The following is a 26649-nucleotide window of genomic DNA, read 5'->3' on the forward strand; positions in this document are numbered from 1 at the left end:
CTGCACACAGTAAGTGCTTAACAAATACCACTGAATGAATGAATGAATCTCGGGCTGGGACGTCTACCAACTCTGTTATATTGAAGTCTCCCAAGCGTTCAGTTCATTGCTCTCCACACAGTAGGTGCTCGATAAATATGATTGATTGAGTCAGTTGGCAATTGTAATGCCTGTATGCATGGAGATAGGATTGTGAGAGAGAGAGGGAGAGAGACTTGTCCCTTAAATTTGTCGAGTTTTCCTATTAGTTATTGTATATCTGAATAGACCAATGGGGAACCCATAATCCTGGCCATGCCATGCATGCAAAAATGATGTTCTTTGTTTTGTCATGATTTTCTCTTTTGTCTGCTCTTCTCTTACTCCTTGTGAAGCCTCTTTTGATGGCGGTTACACCACACCCTGTCTGTCGTCAACCACAGCCTCCGAGTTTTTAGCTGGCCTGCTGCGTTTTACCATGGCCTTTCAAAGGTTTTCTCTGCCCTCCTTGCTTCTGGTTTCCCAGTTTCGTATCTCCATTCAGCAGTTATTTGGGTATCCTGCTGTCACTCGCACACCTCCTGTATTCCACCTAGGTGGCTAGTGTCGCTCAGGGCTGGAAGTCAAGTGACTCACGTTCTAGGTTCAGTTCTATCTTTGGACTGTTGCGTGACTTTGGACGAGTCATTTGACCTCTCTGCGCCTCAATTTCCTCATCCGCAAAATGGGGATAATAATAATGATGGCATTTATTAAGTGCTTACTACGTGCAAAACACCGTTCTAAGCACTGGGGAGGTTACAAACAGATCAGGTTGTCCCACGGGGGGCTCACAGTCTTAATCCCCATTTTACAGATGAGGGAACTGAGGCACAGAGAGGTTAAGTGACTTGCCCAAAGTCACACAGCAGACAACTGGCAGAGCCGGAATTTGAACCTATGACCCCTGACTCCAAAGCCCGTGCTCTTTCCACTGAGCCACACTGCTTCTCTGCCAGTCTCTTCCTCTCTCTTTGGCTGAGAGTTATAATAATGTCCGTGTTCCCCTCTTGACTGTCAGCTCATTGTGAGTAGGGAATGTGCCTGTTTATTGCTCTATTGGGCTCTCCCAAGGGCTTACTACAGTGCTTTGCACACAGTAAGCTCTCAATAAGTATGATTGAATGAATGAATGAATGAATGAAAGAATGAAAGAATGAATGAATGAGTTCTTTGTAGGGCAAGGGCTCTGAATGATCTGATACTCTTGTATCTACCCAAGTGCTTAACCCATAGTAAAAACTTAATGTACAACCTCACTGTAATTATCCAGTCAGCTAGTTCCAGCCAGGGTGGTTTGACCTGTCTGGTGTTTCACCTGTCTACATGTTTTGTTTTGTTGTCCCCCATTTGTTTTGTTGTTTTGTTTTTGTCCCCCATTCTAGACTGTGAGCCCATTATTGGGTAGGGACCGTCTATATGTTGCCAACCTGGACTTCCCTAGCGCTTAGTACAGTGCTCTGCACACAGTAAGCACTCAATAAATACAATTGAATGAATGAATGAATGAATGGACGCTTAACCCATTGTCTTGTATCAAACCGTGGCCCTTATCTCTTCCCTGGGAAATTCATTAAGTGCTCAGGGAACCAGAGAATATCTGTCCAACTTCACGTGCCTGTTTTGGATACCGAGGAGTGCAGTGATGGAAGAAATGGTCTGTGCTTATTTGCTTGAACTCATTTTCACACATGTGCAGTGTCTGATCACGTGAATGTGCCAACTCTAGTCTTTTTTTTTCCCCTTTCTAGTCACAGACTCTAAGGAGCAATCCTCCTCTCCTATCCAGATCCTGACACACGGATCTTCCCATTGGCTCCACCACAGATACGATTCTTGCTTTCAGCATTAATTCTCTCTAATAGTGCAAAAACTAGGCATCAGAGATGAGTAGCATTTTAATTAATGGGCTATAATTAGCTTTTATATCATTGATGATGGCTGCGTTAGAGAAATTATCAACTAATCTGTAGCACGTAACACAGAATATTCACTCTTTCAATCATATGTATTGAACATTTACTGTGTGCAGAGCACTGTAGTAAACTCTCGAGGGAGTACAGTAATAACCGTGGTATTTTTTAACAGCATACACTGTGCCTAACACTTCACTAAGAGTTGGGAGAAGGGAGAACAGTTATTTAATCCCCATTTCACATGTGAGAAAACTGAGGCATGGAGAAGTCAAGTGACTTTATAAGGACAATCATATGCCCCGATGTACCCACCTATATTAATTATTATGGTATTTAAAAATTATAGTATTTTAAAGGGCTTACTATGTGCCAGGCACTGTACTAAGTGCTGGGGTGGATACAAGCACATCAGATTGGATACAGTCCCTGTCCCATGTGGAGCTCGCAGTCTCAATCCCCATTTTACAGATGAGGCAACTGAGGCCCAGAGAAGGGCCAAGCTCACACAGCAGACAAGTGGTGGAGTTAGGATTAGAACCTATGAACTTGGGAACTTGGTTTATATGTTTTGTTTTGCTGTCTGTCTCCCCCTTCTAGACTGTGAGCCCACTGTTGGGTAGGGACTGTCTCTATATGTTGCCAACTTGTACTTCCCATGCGCTTAGTACAGTGCTCTGCACACAGTAAGGGCTCAATAAATACGATTGAATGAATGAATGAATGAACTTCCTTGTGCTTCCCTAAAATCCTCCTGATCTTCACCAAAATGTACCAAAAGGTAATAATAATTTATAATAATAACATGGGGACTGGGGGTTCACTAAGTAGGAGGGAGTAAGATTTAATCCGCCTTTTACAGATAATGAAAATGAGGCCCAGAGAAGTCAAGTGACCTGCCCAAAGTCATCCAGCAGACACGTGGCTGAGCCGGGATTACAAATCACGTGCTTTGATTCCCTGGCCCAAGCGCTTTCCACTAGGAAATTCTGATTCCCCCAAAGGTGTCCTTTTAGTAAGTAGATGCAGACTTACATGTAGTGCAGGAGGTTGAAACCTTTGGGATTAGAGGAATGATGCCAGAGTGTTTTGTAATTGCTACCATTATTGTTATTGCTGTTGTGTCCCTGGGATAAGCGGTTGGGGAAAATTGCTCATCACCACGTCATTTTTCAAGACGCTGTTATTCCATCCGCGCACCTCAAGCCGCGGCTCGACTGAATTCTCCATTTCCACGGGGGTGATAGAATGCAATAATGGCTTTGCAGGAGATGAAGGAAGTAAGGGGAAAGGGTGGATATGGTATGTCTTAAAACACCCAAATAAAAGTTTAATTATGGTAGGGGAAGTGTGCTGTTTTCATAATCTGGCGTTCCAAACATTTACATTTTTGGCGTATTTTTGTACAGGAAACATAGCACGAGTTACCTCCATGGGTATAAGGCACAGTGTGGTAAACACCAGTGCAGTTACGGTGCCACTTCTAATAATGAGAATTTCCTACACTCTAGACAACAGCACAATGATTTTTGAAGGAAGAAGAATGTGTTTAGATTAAGACATGGAGGACAGATTTCCAAAGATTCAGATCAAGCAAGCTCGGAAGCCATATGTTCCATCCGGCACTATGAAATTATGTTAGAAGGTAGCATCATGTCACACAAAACATGTATGAGATTTCCCGCAGTGAATCCTGAAACTGTTGTTTCTGGAGGAGATCGATGTGCTTAAAGAACCAGACCCGTTTGAGCGAAACAAGGTGACTATGGTTGTGACAATAATTTTGTTTTTATAATAATATACTGACATTTGTTTTTTTATAGTAAATTGATGTTTATCTTACAATGGAATTCCAGTTTGTACAAATGTCGCCTTATTAATGGCATCACAAAATACCACACCAAAGTCGTTTTCATAGATGCCTTCCCAGGCTTGGGTTTGCCTGTGAACTTTTCAGTCGTTACACTTGCATTGTTTCAGAAAATCGCTCTCAGAGCTCTCAGGAAGAGGGACAAGGGGACAAGAAGGGAAACGTGTCTACCAATTTGGCTACAGTGTACTCTCCTAAGAGTTTAGTACAGTGCTCTGCACATAATGATAATAATAATTATAGTTATTAAGTGCTTACTATGCACCAGACACTGTGCTAAGCACTGGGATGGGTATAAGCAAATCGTGTTGGACACAGTCTCTGTCCTACATGAGACTCACTGTCTCAAGTCCCATTTTAGGCCCTACTGAGAGCTCACCTCCTCCAGGAGGCCTTCCCATACTGAGCCCCTTCCTTCCTCTCCCTCTCGTCCCCCTCTCCATCCCCCAATCTTACCTCCTTCCCTTCCCCACAGCACCTGTCTATATGTATATATGTTTATACATATTCAGTGCTCTATTTATTTATTTATTTATTTATTTATTTTACTTGTACATATCTATTCTATTTATTTTATTTTGTTAGTATGTTTGGTTTTGTTCTCTGTCTCCCCCTTTTAGACTGCGAGCCCACTGTTGGGTAGGGACTGTCTCTATATGTTGCCAATTTGTACTTCCCAAGCGCTTAGTACAGTGCTCTGCACACAGTAAGCGCTCAATAAATACGATTGATGATGATATTTATTACTCTATTTATTTATTTATTTTACTTGTACCTATCTATTCTATTTATTTTATTTTGTTAGTATGTTTGGTTTTGTTCTCCGTCTCCCCCTTTTAGACTGTGAGCCCACTGTTGGGTAGGGACTGTCTCTATATGTTGCCAATTTGTACTTCCCAAGCGCTTAGTACAGTGCTCTGCACACAGTAAGCGCTCAATAAATACGATTGATTGATTGATTGATTGATTGATTGATTTTACAGACGAGGGAACTGAGGCACAGAGAAGTTAAGTGACTTGCCTAAGGTCACGCAAGCATTGTGGCCTAGAGGAAAGAGCATGGGACTGGGACTCAGTCAGTCAGTTGCATTTATTGAATGATTACTGTGCAGAGCACTGTACTAAGTACTGGGGAGAGTATAATATAATAATACGACAGACCCATTCCCTGCCCACAGCGCACTTACAGTCTGGGTTCTGATCCCGGCTCTGCACTTGTCAGCCTGGTGACCTCAGACAAGTCCCTTAGCTTTAGAGAAACAGCATGGCTTAGTGGAAAGAGCACGGGCTTGGGAGTTAGGGGTCGTGGGTTCTAATCATCATTGATGATGATGATCATCATCATCATCAATCGTATTTATTGAGCGCTTACTGTGTGCAGAGCACTGTACTAAGCGCTTGGGAAGTACAAGTTGGCAACATATAGTGACAGTCCCTACCCAACAGTGGGCTCACAGTCTAAAAGGGGGAGACAGAGAACAAAACCAAACATACTAACAAAATAAAATAAATAGAATAGATATGTACAAGTAAAATAAATAGAGTAAAAAATATGTACAAACATATATACATATATACAGGTGCTGTGGGGAAGGGAAGGAGGTAAGATGGGGGGATGGAGAGGGGGACGAGGGGGAGAGGAAGGAAGGGGCTCAGTCTGGGAAGGCCTCCTGGAGGAGGTGAGCTCTCAGTAGGGCCTTGAAGGGAGGAAGAGAGCTAGCTTGGCGGATGGGCGCTAGCTTGGCGGATCCACCGCTTGTCTCCTGTGGGACCTTGGGCAAGCCACTACATTTCTCTGGGCCTCAGTTCCCTCATCTGTAAAAAGGGGGATGAAGACTATGAGCCCCACGTGGGACAACCTGATTTCCTGGCTTCTACCCCAGTGCTTAGATAAGTGCTTGGCACGTACTAAGCACTTAACAAATACCATCATCATTATTATTATTCCCTGTGCCTCAGTTACCTTACCTTTGAGAGAAGCAGTGTGGCTCAGTGGAAGGAGCACGGGCTTTGGAGTCAGAGGTCATGGGTTCAAATCCCACTCCGCCACTTGTCTGCTGTGTGACTTTGGGCAAGTCACTTAACTTCTCTGTGCCTCAGTTACCTCATCTGTAAAATGGGAATTAAGACTTTGAGCCCCCTGTGGAACAACCTGATTACCTTGTAACCTCCCCAGCCCTTAGAACAGTGCTTTACACATAGTAAGCACTTAATAAATGCCATTATTATTATTATTATTGTTATTATCATTCTCTGTGCCTCAGTTACCTCATCTGTAAGACTGTGAGCCCCACATGGGACAACCGAATGACCTTAAATCTTCCCCAGTGCTTAGAACAGTGCTTTGGAGAAGCAGTGTGGCTCAACGGAAAGAGCCCAGGCTTTGGAGTCAGAGGTCATGGGTTCAAATCCCGGCTCTGCCAACTGTCAGCTGTGTGACTTTGGGCAAGTCACTTCACTTCTCTGAGCCTCAGTTCCCTCAGCTGTAAAATGGGGATTGAGACTGTGAGCCCACCGTGGGACAACCTGGTCACCTTGTAACCTCCCCAGCGCTTAGAACAGTGCTTTGCACATAGTAAGCGCTTAATAAATGCCATTATTTTTTTTTTTGCACATAGTAAGTGCTTAATAAATGCCATCATTATTATTATTATTATTAAAATGGGGATTAAATTCTAGTCCCTCATACTTAGAGCATGAGAGCCTTATGTGGGACAGGGACTGTGTCCAACCTGCTCAACTTTATGTACCCCATTGCTTAGAACAGTGTTTGGCATATTCTAAGTACTTAATGAGTACTATAATCATAGTAAGTATCAATTATACATTAAGCACTCAATAAATACCATTCATTGGGGAAGAATTGATTGTAGTCCATTAAGCAGCTAAGGAACCTTTCAGTAACTCTCTCTGCCCTATTCCTGTCCTAATCAATTCCATCTAGTTTGAAAAGAAAGTGATGAACATAATCAATCAATCGTATTTATTGTGCACTTAATATGTGCAGAACTCTGTACTAAGCGCTAGGAGAGTACACTACAACAGGAGTTCGTAGAAATGTTCCCTGCCCAGAAGGAGCTTACAGTCTAGAGGAAATGTCTGCAGTGAAATCATGGGTTTCTGTTGAACTCCTCTCTAAGTTCACTTCAAGAGATCTGAGATATATTGGGGATTCAGTAGTAATAATAATGTTAGTAGAATTAATAGTAGTTAATAGAGTAAGAGTTATTTTCACTAGTGGTGTAGGGATACTAGCAAGTCACTTAACTTCTCTGAGCCTCAGTTCCATCATCTGTAAAATGGGGATTAAGACTGTGAGCCCTGCGTGGAACAACTTAATCACCTTGTATCCCCCCAGTGCTTAGAACAGTGCTTTGCACATAGTAGGCACTTAACAAATGCTATCATCATTATTAGTAGTAGTAGTAGTGATAATAGTAGGTAGTAGCTGTAATTGTAATAATTGTAGTAGTAAATAGAAGTAATAGTCATTAGAGTTGATCTCAGAGATCCCCTCCTTCCTCTCCCCCTCCTCCCCCTCTCTATCCTCCCCGCCTTACCTCCTTCCCCTCCCCACAGCACCTGTATATATGTACATATGTTTGTATGTATTTATTACTCTATTTATTTTATTTGTACATATTTATTCTATTTATTTTATTTTGTTAATATGTTTTGTTTTGTTCTCTGTCACCCCCTTCTAGACTGTGAGCCTACTGTTGGGTAGGGACCGTCTCTATATGTTGCCAACTTGTACTTCCCAAGCACTTAGCACAGTGCTCTGCACACAGTAAGCGCTCAATAAATATGATTGAATGAATTAATGAATTAATAACAGACTATAAATTCCTTGTACTCAGGGATCTTTCTGTGCAAGCACTCAGTAAATACCATTGATTGGTTGATTGACACTAAATATCAGTGGCATTTATTAAGTGCTTACTGAGTGCCTGCACTATAATAAACAGCTGGAAGTGTTCAACAGAAGCACTGGAAACATTCCTTGCCCACAGGGAGTTTACATTCTAATGGATAAACAGAGTATTGGAAGGAGAAGTGGGAAGAGATCTATTTGGGAAACAGGAATGTTTTCAGAGAGGATGTTCATAGCTCTGAATGAAGAAAAAGTGTGGATAGAGCCTGGGCCTGGAAATCAGAAAGACCTGGGTTCTAATCCCGGCTCTGCCACTTGTCTGCTGGGTGACCTTGGGCAAGTCACTTCACTTCTCTGGGACTCAGTTTCCTCATCTGTCAGATGGGGATTCAGATTGTAAGCCCCATGTGGGACAAGCGCTTAGTAAGCAGTCAATGAATAAGACTGAAAATACGATTGAATGACAGGGACTGTGTCCCACTTGATTAGCCTGTATCCACCCCAGGGCTTAGACAGTGCCTGGCACATAGTAAGCACTTAACAAATGCCATTGTTGTTAAAAGGTTTTCTATGAAAGTGTGTTCTGTTGAAGACGTTTTTGGATTAGACAGATGTGGGAAGCAAGGACCAGGTCTTCTCTTTATGAGAAAAATCAAGTTTTATTTCATTGATTTGGAATCGCTTACCAGAAACATGCATATTTGGTCTGTGGCTTCTGCCCTTCTAAAGGTCTTTAGAGACACCATGCTTGACTTCGTAGTTGAAAATATACTTTACACAGTGACTTCATAGTTCAAAATATTTTTTTCCTTACGTGTCTCGTGGATAGTCTATCAACTGCGGGTCCCTCTTTCCCAGCTGAAATACCTATGGCGAAAGAAATTGAGAACTGATTAGGGTTAATGGCTTTTTCAGTCAAGTTCTTTGTGACAAAAGAGCTGTGCAATTCATATTAAGTGGACCAATTTGGTCTTGATATCCATGCACCATGATGATATTTGTTAAGCACTTACTATGGGCAAAGCACTGGGGGGATACAGGATGATCAGGTTGTCCCACGTGGGGCTCACAGGCTTAATCCCCATTTTACAGATGAGGTAACTGAGGCACAGAGAAGTTAAGTGACTTGCCCAAAGTCACACAGCTGACAAGTGGCTTAGAAACCATGACCTCTGTCTCCCAAGCCCATGCTCTTTCCACTGAGCCACGCTGCTTCTCTGGGCTAACTGTTAGAAAGCAGTGTGGCCTAGTCAAATGAGCATGGACTTCCAGCACCACCTCTGCCCCTGGCCTGCTGTGTGACTTTAGGTAAGATGCTTCACCTTTCTGGGCCTTAGATCCCTTCCCGTAAACTGAGGACAAAATACTTGCTCTCCCCCTTAACCTCTTAAAACATATAAAGGGCCTACTGAATTTCATAATGATAATAGGAATTGAATAATAATATTAGTATGTTATTATTTTAATATGGTATCTATGATCATTACTAAAACTAATATTGCCTCCAGTAGGAAGAAGCAGCAGAGTGGCTGGCATATTAGGTCATGGCCGTGGTATTGTTTTCAGGGTCTGAATCGTGTTGAGCAATTTGTCAAGATTTGTGGCTGGGAAGCCTGTGTATCTGATGGCCAAGCCTGAGAACAGTGTAAATATTATTAGCTTTAAGATGATGATGATGATTATTATTATTACATATGAAGAAGCAGCGTGGCTCAGTGGAAAGAGCATGGACTTGGAAGTCAGAGGTTGTGAGTTCTAATCCCAGCTCTGCCACTGATCAGCTGTGTGACTTTGGGCAAGTCACTTGACTTCTCTGTGCCTCAGTGACCTCATCTGTAAAATGGGGATGAAGACTGTGAGCTCCACCTGGGACAACATGATGACCTTGTATCATCCCCACCGCTTAGAACAGTGCTTGGCACATAGTAAGCACTTAACAAATGCCATTATTATTATTATTATTATTATTATTATTATTATTATTATTATTATTATACTCCTTAAACACTTAATCTATATCAAGTGCAAAGTTCAAGGATAGATGCTCCATTTGGGGCTCTTCCTCACTTTCTGGCCACAGACCCAGGAGGACGATATGTGGGGCCAATCAGCACCTCTGGGATGTTGGGATGTTGTCCCGGCTCTGCCACATGTCTGCTGTGTGATCTTGGGCAAGTCACTTAACTTCTCTGAGCCTCAGTTCCCTCATCTGTAAAATGGGGATTAAGACTGTGAGCCCCATGTGGGACAACCTGATCACTTTGTATCCCCCCAGCACTTAGAACAGTGCTTTGCACATAGTAAGCGCTTAACAAATGCCAGCATTATTATTATTATTGAGCAGGGAAGCAGTTTGAGGCCATGCTGCTACATATGTATTCTCTCTCTCTCTTACACTCACTTGCCATCTCTCTCTTTCCCTCTCTCTTTTTGTCTTTCTATCTTTCTCTCCCTTTCCAGCTATAATGGTGTTATATTGGTACATGAGCTTAATTAAACTCCCCCCGAAACTGATCACTATCCTTGTAGAGTTAGTGAATACAGGTGGCAAAGACCTTAGTGTGGACCTATAGAAATGCCACCCAAAGTGAAAGGCAATCAGATGTATACAGACTTCAAGGCAAAGAGGATTAAGCCAGGGAGAGTTAGGGGCACTGGAAATAGAGGAGGGAGAATGCATTTCAGGACATCTTACCCCTAGCAGGGCATAAACCATGTAATGGTATGTAAATCATTGAGTTGTTAGGCAATTAGGGCCTTCGGAGTAAATCATTTTTATTCCTAATTTTGATAATGAAGGCTAATGAGAATCAATTGGCCATGGTCCTAACTTTTCCAATACCTGCCTTCCCACAATACAGGCCATTTCTCTTACCAGAGAACAGCCTCAAACCCAGGCTGCTCGAGGGCTCTGATTTTGATCTGAGGTGTGGTTGTTATTGGCTCTGTGAGCAAACCTGTCATTCTTTAAGGCTGAGAAGAGAGGTTGCTCACAATAATAATAATTGTGATAATGCTGGTATTTGTTAAGTGCTTACAATATTCTAGGCACTGAGCTAAGTACTGGGGTGGATACAAGAAAATTGAGTTGGAAACAGTCCCTATTCCCATATGGGGCTCAAGGTCTCCAACCCCATTTTGCAGGTGAGGCAATTGAGGCCCAGAGAAGTGAAGTGAATTACCTAAAGGTCACACAGCGGGCAGATGGCAGAGCTGGAATTAGAACCCCGGACCTACTACTACTGATAATAATAATAATAATAATAATAATAATAATAACAATACTAATAATAATGGCATTTATTAAGCACTTACTATGTGCAAAGCACTCTTCTAAGCGCTGGGGAGGTTACAAGGTGATCAGGTTGTCCCACGTGGGGCTCACAGTCTTAAATCCCCATTTTACAGATGAGGTAACTGAGGCCCAGGGAAGTGAAGTGACTTGTCCAAAGTCACACAGCTACAAGTGGCAGAGCCGGGATTTGAACCCATGACCCTGACTCCAAAGCCTGAGCTCTTTCTACTGAGCCATGCTGCTTCTCTAGCTACTCTGACTCCCAAGCCCAGGCTCTGGCACCCTGAGTGACCAGGGTCAAAGTCCTGGTCTTCGAAGGCCAAATTTTGATCCATTATTGGTGCTATGGTTGTGCGTAGATTACACGTGGATGAAATGATAGAGGAAACAGAAGCATCACATTATTCTCCCTTATTTGAGAGCCTGAAGGATCATTTTACCATTACAAAGCAATATGTACCAGTACAATATAATTACCTGTGCTTCTAGAAACTGAAATAGGTCTGGCTAAGCTTATTGGGTAAATATTTTTCTGTGTGTGTTCCCCCATTTCATTTTGATATTATCATCATTATTATTATTACATTTCGTTACGTTCTTACTCTATGTTGACCCTGATTCCAAGAGCTGGGATATATGCAAGTTTGTCAGGTTGGACACAGTCCCTGTCCCACATAGGCTCATAGTTTAAGTCGGAGGGAGAAGAGCCCCCGAGGAGACGGAAATAGAGATAAATTAAGTGACTTACCCAAGGTCAAACAGCAAGTGATTGGCAGAGTTGGGATTAGGGCCCAGGCTCTCTGTCTCCCAGACCCAAGCTCTTTCCACAAGGTCACGCTGCTTCTTATTAAGCAACATGGTGCTTATATACACCCCAGTGCTTAGTACAGTGCCTCGCACCTAGTAAATGCTTAACAAATACCATCATTATTATTTAGACACCCAATCCTCCCAAAGGACAGAACTGGATACAGGGAGCAGTGTTCTTTAATAGAAATAGCCTGACCCCGGGAATCAGGGGACCTGGGTTCTAATCCCAGCTCGCCACTTGCCTTCTCTGTGTGACCTTGGGCAGGTCACGTTATTTCCCTGTGCCTCAGTTTCCTCATCTGTAAAATAGTATTCAATGCCTAGTCTCCCTCCTACTTAGACTCTGAGCCCCACGCCGGGCAGGGCCTCTGGCCAACTTGATTATCTTGTATCTATCCCAACCCTTAGACAGTTATTGGCACAAAGTTAACGCTTGACAGTTATTACAATAATTAAAGTCCCAGCGGTATCTTAGAAAATCACTGTGGAGTAAGAGAAAGCCCTGGCATTGGAATCTTAAAAACCAAGAGAAGCGATAAAAATCCAGAGAGGAAGGGTAGTTTCCCAGCCTCTTTCTTTGCAACTTAGTACAGTGCTCTGCACATAGTAAGCGCTCAATAAATACGATTGATGATGATGATGCAACTCTAAGGTTCAGCTATAGTGGATCTTCATGTTTGTTTGTGTGCCTAATATTTCCTGTATCTAAAGGCAGAGAGAAACATTGACGGGATGCATAAATGAATCAGTCAATAAGAGAGAATGACTTCTTTTGTACAGAAAGTTCATTAGGCAGCCCAGAAAGACTCCCATATGAATGAGAGTCTTCCAAGGAAGTTGGCATTAGGCTGAATTCACAATGCTCCAAACACTGCTCACAGCTAAAGTATCTGAAGGAATACATACATCCCATCCCAAGGGCTCTGAGGTGAGGAGGATTTCTTGTTTCCAACTTTACAACTGACAAAAAAACCAGCTTCAAGACAACGTTACAATCCGCTAGCACATTGTAATCACATTATCTCGGGGATTTCATTTTTTGTTTGTTTTGTGTGTTTTTTTTAACCCTTTTTCCAGTTCCTCTTTACCATGGACTGAGCCACCGGGATAAAGTCATTACAGTCTGAGACATTTGCCTGGGGAAGTATTCACAGCATTAATCGCAGAGTGCTGCAGTTTGCTGGTGTCTGCCGGCAGTCTGTGGAACTGAGGGGCTAAGATCTTTGTCGCTTTTCTCAGAAAGTATTTTTTTTTTCCTCTTTGGATACACACCGTCCATGTGAGCTGATGAGACAACTCTCCATTATAGACGGGGCGGCCATCTCGGTGAACCGTGTGAAGTTAACATCACAAGATAAAAGCAAGAGAGAATAACTGACCCGAGTTGGTGTCTAATTTAACCACGGCTGCAGAACCATAAACAATGCTATCATTATGTGTGGAACTAGTGTTTACTTCAATGTCCTTTCTGTGCTTTCAAAAAATCTAGCCAGACACGAGATAAAAGAGTATGAAAACAGGATTAACTGCTCTGATAAAGCAGACGTCTTTGCGCATCTCAAATGCTGTGATGCGAAGGGTTAATTAAAAACCACAGAAAACTATATCACGACAGAAGGGCCAATAACACTTTCAAGGCAGGCAAATCCATAAAGACATTTACTGTTTCTCTCTTAAGTGAATAGAGTGAGATTGAATCTACGAAAATATGTTCTCTACAAATTGACGCTATGAGCCTTTGCCACCGAATAACCTGAAATCAAGTGAATGGCTCCAACTTTTCAGAACCAGGTTTGCTTGTTTTGGTGGCTTTGGGGCAGGAGAAAGGGGAAATCACATGAGTCTTTTTGAAATTCAGGGTTATCATTTTATTTTTGGAAAATTTCATCTATTTTTGCCCATCATTCCTCACTTGAGTCAGGAGAGCTATAGATCGATCTTTTTTTAACTCCACCTCTCTAAACAGGCTCAGGGACAGAAAAAAAAAATAACAGAAGAATGTGATCAGAATTCCCATGTGAGTCCGAATCTTATCTGAGCAATTACCTCCCGTCAGGGAAACCTAGCTTTCTCTTGACATGAATGGTCCAGGGTTTAGTTTCCAGTAACTGGCAGGTCTCTTCTTGCTGGCTCTTCATGCATTTTCAAATTGCCCTTTACGTAATTAAATCTGCTAATGCAGTCTTACTTGGAACATGTTTTCATCGTTCCTTTTCCTGGTGTAAGATTTTCATGAGGAATATACCCCACATGGAATCATAGAACCATGTACAAGGCCCGGCGGTGGTCTGGAAAAAAGTGTTTTTCCTGAATTTTTCAGGCACTGGACTCTTTTGTTCTCATATCAAGATGGTTGCAGGTTCCAGGCTCATAGCCTTATTCTACCACAATGATTCTGGAGAAAGAAGGAAGTGATTGGCATTTCCCCTCAATTATAGCTAGCAATTTAAGGCACGGGTTAGTTGAGAAGCAGCATTCATTCTTTCAATCGCATTTATTGAGCGCTTACTGTGTGCAGAGCACTATACTGAGCACTTGGGAAGTACAAGTTGTGGCCTAGTAGATCGAACCCAAGTCTGGGAGTCAGAAGGACCTGGGTTCTAATCCTGGTTCTGCCGTTTGTCTGCTTTGTAACCCTAGGAGAGTCACTTCACTTCTCAGGGCCTCAGTTACCTCATCTGTAAAATGGGGATTGAGACTGTGAGCCCCAAGTGGGACAGGGACTGTGTCTAATGGGGATTTGTTTCTATCACCCCAGAACGTTTTACAATGCCTGGCACATGCTAAGTGCTAAACAAATACTACAATTATTATCATTACTATTATTATTATTATCATTATTAGTGTGAGGTTTCCGTAGTGTAGTGGTTATCACGTCCGCCTAACACGCGAAAGGTCCCCAGTTCGTAACCAGGCGGAAACAGTTATCAGCGCTTAGAACAGTGCTCTGCACATAGTAAGCGCTTAACAAATGCCGTCATTATTATTATTACTGAGAGACTTCTGATGATGATGATGATGATGGTATTTGTTAAGTGCTTACTATGTGCTAATCACTGTTCTAAGCACTGGGGTAGATACAAGGTAATCAGGTTGTCCCCCATTTTAATCTTCATCCCCATTTTATGTGGGTTCTAATCCACGTGTGCTCATGGGTTCTAATCCCAGCTCTGCTGCTTGTCAGCTGTGTGACTTTGGGCAAGCCACTTAATGTCTCTGTGCCTCAGTTACCTCATCTGTAAAATGGGGATTAAGACTGTGAGTCCCATGTGGGACAACATGTTAACCTTGTATTTATTCCGGAGTTTAGAACAGTGTTTGGCACATAATAAGCACTTAACAAATACCATCATTTTTATTTTACAGATGAGGGAACTGGGGCACAGGGAAGTGGAGTGACTTGCCCAAAGTCACACAGCTGATAAGTGGCAGAGCTGGGATTCGAACCCAGAACCTCTGACTCCCAAGCCCCTGCTTTTCCCACTAAACCACGCTGCTTCTCTAGTAGTAATAATTAGAGTAGTAGTAGTGGTAGTATTACTGGTAGAAATGGCATTTATTGACTACTAGCTGTATGCATACTAGTAGTAGTAATAATAATGAAAATAATAATATTGGTATTTGTTAAGTGCTTACTGTGTGCCAGGCACTGTTCTAAGCGCTGGAGTAGGTACAAGTTAATTACTTTCCAAGCGCTTGGTACAGTGCTCTGCACACAGTAAGCGCTCAATAAATATGATGAAATGAATGAATGAATGGATGCAAGGCAATCAATCAATCAATCAATCAATCGTATTTATTGAGCACTTACTGTGTGCAGAGCACTGTACTAAGCGCTTGGGAAGTACAAGTCAGCAACACATAGCGACAGTCCCTACCCAACAGCGGGCTCACAGTCTAGAAGGGGGAGACACAGATAAAAGGCATAAAAGTAATAGTAGTAGTAGTCGTAGTAGTAATAGTAGTAGCAGTAATAGTAGCAGCAGCCTCATTTATTAAATTTATTAAATAGTCATGGGCACTGCTGTGTGACCTTGGGCAAGTCATTTCACTTCTCTGGGCCTCAGTTACCTCATCTGTAAATGGGGATTGAGACCGTGAGTCCCATGTGACACAGGGACTATGTCCAAGCCAATTTGCTTGTATCCATTCCAGAGCTTAATACAGTGCCTGGTACATAGAAAGCACTTAACAAATACCACAATTATTATTATTAAACATCCATTTGCTGAAGTGCACTGATTACGGTATTTGAGTAGTTCAGAATAATGAAATAACCTGTTTCTTGCCCATAAGGTGTTTTACACTCTAATTGAGAAGACAAGCATATAAGTATTTGCGAGTAGTGTGGTCAAAATCAATAAATTGAGTGGACATATATATGTGTGCTGAAGAAGAGATAAATAAATTTGTAAGTGTTAAAGCTGATGAAGGGATGATATGGCTCGGGATGCCGGGAAATTAATCAGGGAAAGGTTTACTTGAGAAAGCAAGCAAGCTGCGAAAGATCCAGCCTTGCCCATCTAGGACCTTTCCAATCTAATGAAACAGACACGGTAATTAATAATAATAATAATAATTTTGGCATTTGCTAAGCGCTCAATATGTGCCACGCACTGTTCTAAGCGCTGGGGTACATACAAGGTAATCAGGTTGTCCCAATTGAAACTCAAGGTCTTCATCCTCATTTTCCAGATGAGGTAACTGAGGCACAGAGAAGTTAAGTGGCTTGCCCAAGATCACACAGCATACAAGTGGCAGAGCCAGGATTAGAACCCATGTCCTGTGGCTCCCAAGCCCATGCTTTTTCCATTGACTCAATGATGAGAAAAGAGGGAGAAAAAAGATCCAATAAGGAGCAGAGTGAACCTGCCAGGTTGGAAGAACATTGAATATCAGCATAGGTCAGGGAATGTATAATAAAATATGCACATCTACACTTGGGCTGTGTTTCTCCAGCATGGGAACGTATTTATTTTTACAAGGCTAGAAACAATCATTGTCTTTGGTTTCTTGTCTATATTTTCACCTTCTATTGTACTGTCTCTGCATCTATAAACTCAGATTGTCGGAAGTCTTATCAACTATATGGGTTCAGGCTAAAGAAATACAGAATTATACCGGGCAAAGTATTTCCTCCCAAATTATAAGTCCTACAGAAAGGAAAGAGCTCTGGCTTAGAGGGATAGGAACCTTAGGCCGTACTTCTCGTCGTGGGCAGGGAACGGGTCTACCAATTCTGCTATATTGTACTCTCCCGAGCATGTAGTACAGTGCTCCACACACAGGAAAGAGTCAGTGAATATCATTGATGGAAGGATTGACTGAGTCTGCTTTCTTCCTCACTCTCAGAGCTAGATTTCCCTTCTTTTCCTCAGAAGAATGCCGTGCAGAGGAATGAGATCCTACCTGGAAAATTCAATGAGTGCCCATGAAGGAATTCAACCAATTTTACCTCTTCAATCAGCGTTATTTATTGAGCTAGCAATACTCAATACTCTGTAATACTCTGTATTACTCTGTGCAGACCAGTGTTAGAACACACACAGGCGCATACAAACTCCATTTAGTCACCTGGAACAATATTTTCATGTTTAATCTTATATCTACTATGGGGTGTAGCACAGCATTTGGACATGTCAAAATGGATTGTAGGCTTGCTCCTCAGTGGATTCTGCAAGCCCTCGGAATCCATCATGAAATTACACAAATGAGATATAAAATGAAGAAAAGGCAAAATTAAAATTGCATCTCTGAAATACAACAGCATGGCATGTCATAAATATGACATGTTGCACCTAAAACCAGCACACCAAAATATGTATTTTTCCAACTGTTCAAAGTGGATAGTCAAACATGTATCTGTACCTACATTTTATTGGATCAAGTTTCTGCTTTTCCCCATCAAATGTGCTTTCTTTAATCTTTTGATTTCATATTGTGTGCCGTCTTCCCTGTTCTCTTATGCCCTCTTCAGTGATTCTATAATTATTTTTGTTTAACACAGAGAGAAACATGAGGAGTGTTTTTTTTTCTCTTTTTTTCTTACATATGGTGTGATGACATTTTTTTTAAAGCTCTCCAAATCTTATCCAGCTTTTCACTCTTAACGTTTATAACCCCGGATGTCTCTAGAACGTCCTCACCTAAAATACTTTAGAGTTTTCTAGCTAGGTTTAGGCCGGTAATGACATTCCCATTAGCTTTCTTAGGGATAATCTGGAAGCGGGGACCTGGGAAGAAAGGCTTTCGGAAATTCTCATCCCTAAGAACGCAAATCCCAACGTATGAAACATGGGTTTAGCCGGCCCTTCTGACATCCTAACGTGACAGATTGAAACATTCAAGCTGCTACATAACTGGGGTCACTGGATTATGTACACCCTAAACATCTTTTCTTGTTTGAGAGAAGCCCAGGCCGATGAGGACAGGGCCTGTTTCCACAACGTTCGGGAGTTCTTCGTACTTGTTCCCGATCTGACGCCGTGTGGCTGTCGAAGGAGCGTGGCGGGGAGAAAGTAGGCGAAGGAGGGGGAGAGGAAAAGAGAGGGAGGAAGAGATTTGCATGCGAAAACTGAGGGGGCTTTGTCACGGCAATTGTATAAAGTGATATACGGTGCAAATCGACTTCCGCATTTCCCTGGATAGCAGGAGGTTTTACCGTCTCTTTGAGCGGAGATTACTGCTTTATCTTGTCATACTAAATTAACGTGGCAGCGCACTGTTAAATAGTGGTGACCTCTTCATCTGTGGAAATTGCTGCCTAGAGTAGAGATGGCATTTAAGTCTCTCTCCCTCTGACTCCCTCCTTCTGTCTCTCCTCTCTCTCTTTTCTCCATCTCTCGCTACATCTCTCTCCCCGTCTCTTTCCATCTGTCTCCGTAAAACTCTCTGTTCATCATCTCTGTTCTTTTCTTCTCTCTCCCTCTTTTCCTTTCTCTCTCTGTCATTCTCTGCCATGGCAAAAATTTTTGGATTAGGTTGAACCGTTTTTTTTTCAAAAAAAAAATCTACTCGCATCAAAGTGACAATAAATAAGTTTCCATTAGGGCTTTGATCTTTGATTAATAACCACTTTGGTGCAGAATATTAGGCTTTTGTTTAATTTAACAAGAATTGTGTTTTCTTTCTACAAACTTTGGATCTACATTTTAACTGTTCCTCATTGTACTATAAAGTCTAGGTCTATTTAGGACGTTTTCTTGCTTTTTTGAGAATATCAGCTCCGTTCTTACCAAAAAAAAAAAGATAATCCACAGTTACTCTCTGTAATTTATTTCTTTATTTATATTCATGCTTGTCTCCCCCTCTAGACTGTAAGCTCCTTGTGGGCAGGGAGCGTGTCTACCAACTCAGTCATACTGTACTTTCCCAAGTGCTTAGTACAGTGCTCTGCACACAGTAAGAGTTCGATAAATACCATGAATTGATTGAATGAGCTAGATAAATACCATGAATTGATTGAATGATTTATTAGGATGAAATACTTAAAAGCGGGAAGATTTTGGTTTTGGTTATAAACTCTCCATCTGGTGACTATAATGGGTACGCCATTTTAATAGCTCTGCCAACACTCTAAAAGGGTCACAAAAATCATTTAATCAATAAAATATTTTCTAATTTTTTTTTTTCAGAGAAAGCCGTTTGAAAGCAAGAATGAGGACTTCGGGGCTATCCTAGTTGGAGGGGAGAAGGAGAATCAAAGAATTGTCCCCTCTAGACTGTAAGCTTGTTGTGAGCAGGAAATGAGTCTGTCCTATTGGTATACCGTACTCTCCCAAGCACTTAGTACAGTGCTCTGCACATAGGAAGCATTCGATAAATACAACTGACTGACTCCAATACCGGTCTAAAGTACCTCACTAGATTGTAAGCTCCTGGAAGGCAGGAATCATGTCTACAAACTTCATTTTACACCTCTCAGCACTCAGTACAGTGCTCTGCACACTGTAGACAGTAATCAATTGATCAATCATATTTATTAAGCAATTAATATGGGTAAAAGCGCTGTACAAAGCACTTGGGAGAGTACAGTATAAAACTAAAAAGACACATTCCCTGCCCACAAAGAATTTACAGTGGAGAGGGGGAGACAGGCACGAATGTAAATTAATATATAATGGTTATGTGCATAAAAGCAGCTTGAACTAATGGAAAAGGCATGGCCCTGGGAGTAAGAGGACCTGGGTTCTCATCCCGGCTCTGCCAATTTCTTGCCGTGTGACCATGGGCAAGTCACTTCACTTCTCTGTGCTTCAGTTCTCCTGTTCGCCCTCCTACTTAGGCTGTGAGCCCCACGTGGGACAGGGACTGTGTCCAACCGGATTGGCTTGTATCTACCACAGCGCTTAGAACAATCAATCAATCAATCAATCGTATTTATTGAGCGCTTACTATGTGCAGAGCACTGTACTAAGCACTTGGGAAGTACAAATTGGCAACACATAGAGACAGTCCCTACCCAACAGTGGGCTCACAGTCTAAAAGGGGGAGACAGAGAACAGAACCAAACATACCAACAAAATAAAATAAATAGGAAAGAAATGTACAAGTAAAACAAATAAATAAATAAATAAATAGAGTAATAAATATGTACAACCATATATACATATATACAGGTGCTGTGGGGAAGGGAAGGAGGTAAGATGGGGGGATGGAGAGGGGGACGAGGGGGAGAGGAAGGAAGGGGCTCAGTCTGGGAAGGCCTCCTGGAGGAGGTGAGCTCTCAGCAGGGCCTTGAAGGGGGGAAGAGAGCTAGCTTGGCGGAGGGGCAGAGGGAGCAGGGCATTCCAGGCCCGGGGGATGACAGAACAGTGTTTGCTACACAGTAAGCACTTCACACATACCTTAGAAAAGTCCTGTGGGGTTGAGGGTGGGGTGAATAAAAGGTGAGAATCCAAGTGCAATCTCCAGCAAGACAGGTATCATGAATACCTATTCTATTGTACTCTCCCAAGTGCTTAGTATATTGCTCTGCCCAAAATATTCATTCATTCAGTCAGTCGTATTTATTGAGCACTTCTGTGTGCAGAGCACTGTACTAAGCGCTTGGGAAGTACAAGTCGGCAACATCATCATCAGTCGTATTTATTGAGCGCTTACTATGTGCAGAGCACTGTACTAAGCGCTTGGGAAGTACAAATTGGCAACATATAGAGACAGTCCCTGCCCAACATTGGGCTCACAGTCTAAAAGACATATAGAGATGGTCCTTATCCAACAATGGGCTTACAGTCTAGAAGGGGGAGACAGACAACAAAACAAAACATATCAACAAAATTAAATAAATAGAATAAATATGTACAAATAAAATAAACAAATAGAGTAATAAATATGTACAAACATATATACTTATATACAGGTGCTGTGGGGAGGGGAAGGAGGTAAGGCGGGGGGATGGGGAGCACTTAAATAATTAAGAGCACTTAATAAAGGGGAGCACAAATAAGCAGTTGATAAATGCTTCTACTACTACTAATGATAATAATAATGGTGGGTTTTGGTAAGCATTTACTATGCTTCAGGCACTAAGTGCTGGGATGGACTTCATTTTTCTGTGCCTCAGTACCTAATCTGTAAAACAGAGATGGAGACTATGATCTCCATGAGAGGCAGGGACTGTATCCAACCCGATTTGCTTAGTACAGTGCCTGGCACACAGTAAGCACTTAACAAATACCACAATTATCATTACTATTATCATTACTATTGAGAAGCAGCGTGGCTTAGTGGAAAGAGCCCAGGCTTGGGAGTCAGAGGTTATGGGTTCAAATCCCAGCTCTGCCACTTGTCTGCTGTGTGACCTTGGGCCAGTCACTTCACTTCTCTGAGTCTCAGTTACCTCATCTGTAAAATGGGGATTAAGACTGTGAGCCCCACGTGGGACAACCTGATCACCTTGTATCCCCCCCAGATACAAGGGCCTCACACTCTTAATCCCCATTTTACAGATGAGGTAACTGAGGCACAGAGAAGTTAAGTGACTTGCCCAGAGTCACACAGCTGACAATTGGCGGAGCCGGGATTTGAACCCAAGACCTCTGACTCCAAAGCCCGGGTTCTTTCCACTGAGCCACGCTGAATAACCAAATCATGTTGAGAAGCAGCGTGGCCTAGTGGATAGAGCCTTCGCCTGGGAGTCAGAAGGACTTGGTTTCTAATCCCGGCTTTACTGCTTGTCTGCTGTGTGGCCTTGGCCAAGTCACTTCACTTCTCTAGGCCTCAGTTACCTCATCTGTAAAGTACTTGAGACTGTGAGCCCTACGTGGAACAGGGTCTGTGTCCAGCCCGATTGGCTTGTATTTACCTCCATGCTTAGTACAATGCCTAGCACATACTAAGCACTGAACAAAAGTCACAATTATTATTATTGTTAGTAATAGTAGTAGTGTTGAAGCAGTGCGGCCTCGTGGATAGAGCACAGACCTGGAAGTCAGAAGGACCTGGGTTCTAATCCCGCCACTGCCACTTGTCTGTTGTGTGACCTTGGGCATGTCAGATCTCTGTGCCTCAGTTACCTCTATATTGGGGATTATAGAGAAGCAGCATGGCTCGTTGGAAAAAGCACGGGATTTGGAGTCAGAGGTCATGGGTTCAAATCCCAGCTCTGCCAATTGTCAGCTGTGTGACTTTGGGCAAGCGACTTAACTTCTCTGTGCCTCAGTGACCTCATCTGTAAAATGGGGATTAAGACTGTGATCCCCCCGTGGGACAACCTGATCACCTTGTAACCTCCCCAGCACTTAGAACATTGCTTTGCACATAGTAAGCGCTTAATAAATGTCATTATTATTATTATTATTATTATTATTATTATTATTAAACTGTGAGCCCCTGGTGGGACCTGGACTATGTCCAACTTGATTAGCATGTATCTATGCCAGTGCCTAGTAGAGTGCCTGGCAATTAGTAAGTAATTAACAAATACCATAAAAAAGTAGAAAGGCATAGGACAAGGAGACATGTATTAAAGTCCCAGCTCTGCCACATGTATAATGCTTCACCCTGGGCCTCAATTTCCTTCTGTAAAATGGGGATAAGGTAAATAATGAGCCCTCTGTGGGACAGCGATCATGTAAAATCACATGCCACTGCACTTAGCATACAGTAAGCATTCACCCCATCTTCAGCCCCACAACACCTATGTACATATCTACAAATTATTTATTTATGTTAGTATATAAACGCAAATACAAATGAATAATGTAAACGATCTATTTACACTAATGTATTACTATTACTTTAGTTAAGTAATGCAGCATGGAGTGATGACAGACCGCAGGCCTGAGAGTCAGAAGGTCATGGGTTCGTATCCCAGCTCTGCCACTTGTCTGTTGTGTGGCCTTGGAAAAGTCACTTAACTTCTACGGGCCTCGGCTCCCTCATCTGTAAAATGGGGATTAAGCCTGTGAGCCCCATGCAGGAAGGGGACTGTGTCCGATCCGATTTACTTGCGTCCACCCCAGTGCTTAGTACAGTCTCTGACATATTCATTCATTCATTCAATCGTATTTATTGAGTGCCTACTGTGTTCAGAGCACTGTACTAAGCGCTTGGGAAGTACAAGTTGGCAACATATAGAGACGGTCCCTACCCAACAACGGGCTCAATCTAGAAGAGCATATAGTAAGCACTTAACAAGTGCCATAATTATAATTATTATTACTATTATTAATACCTGCCTCCCTCTCTAGACTGTAAGTTCACTGTGGGAAGGGTCTACCAACTCTGTTATAGAGACTTCCCAAAGCACTCAACACAGTGCTCTACATAAAATATGTGCTTAGTACAGTGCTCAAGCGCTTAGTACAGTGCTCTGCACACAGTAAGCTCTCAATAAATACGATTGATTGAAATAAGCACTCAATAAATACCCTCGATTAGTTCAATCCAGGCCACAATTATTATGATTATCGGGGACAAGAGTATCGTTCGAAAGGAGTTGAGAGCTATCTGTCTTTGAGCAATCACCTATATTTGTAAGCTCAAAAGCCCGTTTGAATCGTGATTCTTCCTTTTCGCATTTATAATCCAAAACGCAGTACTGTCAACTCTCATAGTTAATGAACAGCTCCAAGAAAATTTAAAAGAACATATGTTCCTAAACCACGGTGATTTCAAGTGTATCACATTTTCAGATTAACAAACACAATTCCAGGGTCCCTTGAGGCTCACTGAAATGAAAATTCAGCCTTCAGTCATTCGGTTCCTCTATAAAAACAACTTGGTGTCATCGGAATATCCATTTTCCGGGGTGGGGAGGGGAAATATAATTTCAGAAAGGATGACCACTGAGGGAAACTAGTGTCAAAATATTTACAACTGGAGTAGTAAAGTAATCAGTTAAATATCAATAAACAAAAATATGAAATAAAATAGGAGGAAACCATAAATGAATGGTAAATATAAACAAATAAATCAATAAATGAAGAATCATATGTGCATGCATGTTGTGTATGTGTATGCCTAAATTCATGATTCCACTGAAAGTGGGGTGACCTGGTGGAAAAAGTGCAGACTGAGGAGTCAGTGGATCTTTATTCAAATGCTGGCTCTGCACTTTTCACTTAACTTCTCTGTGCCTCAGTTTCCTCACCTGTAAAATGGGCGGGTGATACCTCATCTCTCCCCTGCTTGTGCTAGGATCCCCATTTGAGATTCATTCATTCATTCATTCAATCACATTTATCACAGAGAAGCAGTGTGGCTTAGTGGAAAGGGCCCGGGCTGGGGAGCCAGAGGTTGTGGGTTCTAATCCTGCTCTGCCACTTGTCAGCTGTGTGACCTTGGGCAAGTCACTTCACTTCTCTGGGCCTCAGTTCCCTCTTCTGTAAAATGGGGATGAAGACTGTGAGCCCCACGGGGGACAACCTGATGGTCTTGTATCTACACCAGCGCTTAGAACAGTGGTTGGCACATAGTAAACACTTAACCAACACCAATATTATTATTATTATTATTATCATTATTATTATTATTAATCAAACACTTAATGGGTACAAAGCATTTCACTGAGCACTTGGTAGAGTACAATAGAACAGACACATACCTACGCACTATGACTTCTCAGTCTAGAGGGGGAGACAGACATTAGTATAAACAAATAAATACATAGATAAAGAAAGAAAGAAATTACAGATAGTAATTATAATGATAATTATGATATTTGTTAAGATCTTACTATGTGTCAAGCATTGTTCTAAGCACTGGGGCAGATACAAGGTAATCAAGTTGGACACATTCCCTGTCCCTCATGGGGCTCACAGTCTCAATCCCCAGTTTACAGATGAGATAACTGAGGTGCAGAGAAGTTAAGTGACTTGCCCAAGGTCACCCAGCAGACAAGTCGGGGAGTCAGGATTAGAACCGACGACCTCTGACTTCCAAAGCCCGTGGTCTTGCCACTAGGCCATTATCATTATTATTGGTATTATTATTATTATAAGCAGCGTGGCTCAGCGGCAAGAGCCCGGGCTTTGGAGGCAGAGGTCATGGCTTCAAATCCCAACTCCACCACTTGTCAGCTGTGTGACTTCAGGCAAGTCACTTAACTTCTCTGCACCTCAGTTACCTCATCTGTAAAATGGGGATTAAGACTGAGCGCCCCATGGGACAACCTGATCACCTTGTAACCTCACCAGCTCTTACAACATCATCATCATCATCATCAATCGTATTTATTGAGCGCTTACTATGTGCAGAGCACTGTACTAAGCGCTTGGGAAGTACAAATTGGCAACATATAGAGACAGTCCCTACCCAACAGTGGGCTCACAGTCTAAAAGGGGGAGACAGAGAACAAAACCAAACATACTAACAAGATAAAATAAATAGAATAGATATGTACAAGTACAATAAATAAATAAATAGAGTAAAAAAAAATATGTACAAACATATATACATATATACAGGTGTTGTGGGGAAGGGAAGGAGGTAAGATGGGGGGGGATGGAAAGGGGGACGAGGGGGAGAGGAAGGAAGGGGCTGAGTGTGGGAAGGCCTCCTGGAGGAGGTGAGCTCTCAGCAGGGCCTTGAAGGGAGGAAGAGAGCTAGCTTGGCGGATGGGCAGAGGGAGCAGGGCATTCCAGGGCAGGGGGAGGACGTGGGCCGGGGGTCGATGGCGGGACAGGCGAGAGCGAGGTACGGTGAGGAGATCAGCAGTGGAGGAGCGGAGGGTGAGGGCTGGGCTGTAGAAGGAGAGAAGGGAGGTGAGGTAGGAGGGGGCGAGGTGATGGACAGCCTTGAAGCCCAGGGTGAAGAGTTTCTGCCTGATGCACAGATTGATTGGTAGCCACTGGAGAACAGTGCTTTGCACATAGTAAGCACTTAAAAAGCACGGGCTTTGGAGTCAGAGGTCATGGGTTCAAATCCCGACTCCGCCACTTGTCAGCTGTGTGACTTTGGGCAAGTCACTTAACTTCTCTGTGCCTCAGTTACCTCACCTGTAAAATGGGGATGAAGACTGTGAGCCCCCCGTGGGACAACCTGATCACCTTGTAACCTCACCAACTCTTAGAACAGTGCTTTGCACATAGTAAGCACTTAATAGATGCCATCATTGTTATTATTAAGTGCCATCAAGTCATTTCTGATTCCTACAGAGTCAGTGGATATGCTTTCTCCAGAACGTCCCGTCCTCTGCCATAACCCGCAGCCTTTCTAACGGTTCTTCTGTTATCGTTGTTCTGTTCTCTGTCCATCTAGCCGTCAGCCTGCCTCTTCCACCTTTTCCCTGGACTTTTCCTAGCATTGGTGCTACACCATAAAGCATTATGTAGGAAACCTATTTTACTTAGTATCCTGCTTTCACGACATGCTCTACCTCCTTCAGCTGCTGAAATAAGAAGGCTTGTTTTTATCAGAGCTACAG

General features: G+C 42.5%; 1 protein-coding gene across 1 annotated transcript in view; it reads left to right on the forward strand.

The window, feature by feature from the left end:
* SOX5 (SRY-box transcription factor 5) overlaps window positions 1-26649 on the forward strand; it is a 583674-nt gene that overhangs the window by 85015 nt on the left and 472010 nt on the right. The window lies entirely within an intron of this gene.

Source organism: Tachyglossus aculeatus, chromosome 2, assembly GCF_015852505.1.
Source record: "Tachyglossus aculeatus isolate mTacAcu1 chromosome 2, mTacAcu1.pri, whole genome shotgun sequence".
In the NCBI taxonomy this organism is placed as follows: domain Eukaryota; kingdom Metazoa; phylum Chordata; class Mammalia; order Monotremata; family Tachyglossidae; genus Tachyglossus; species Tachyglossus aculeatus.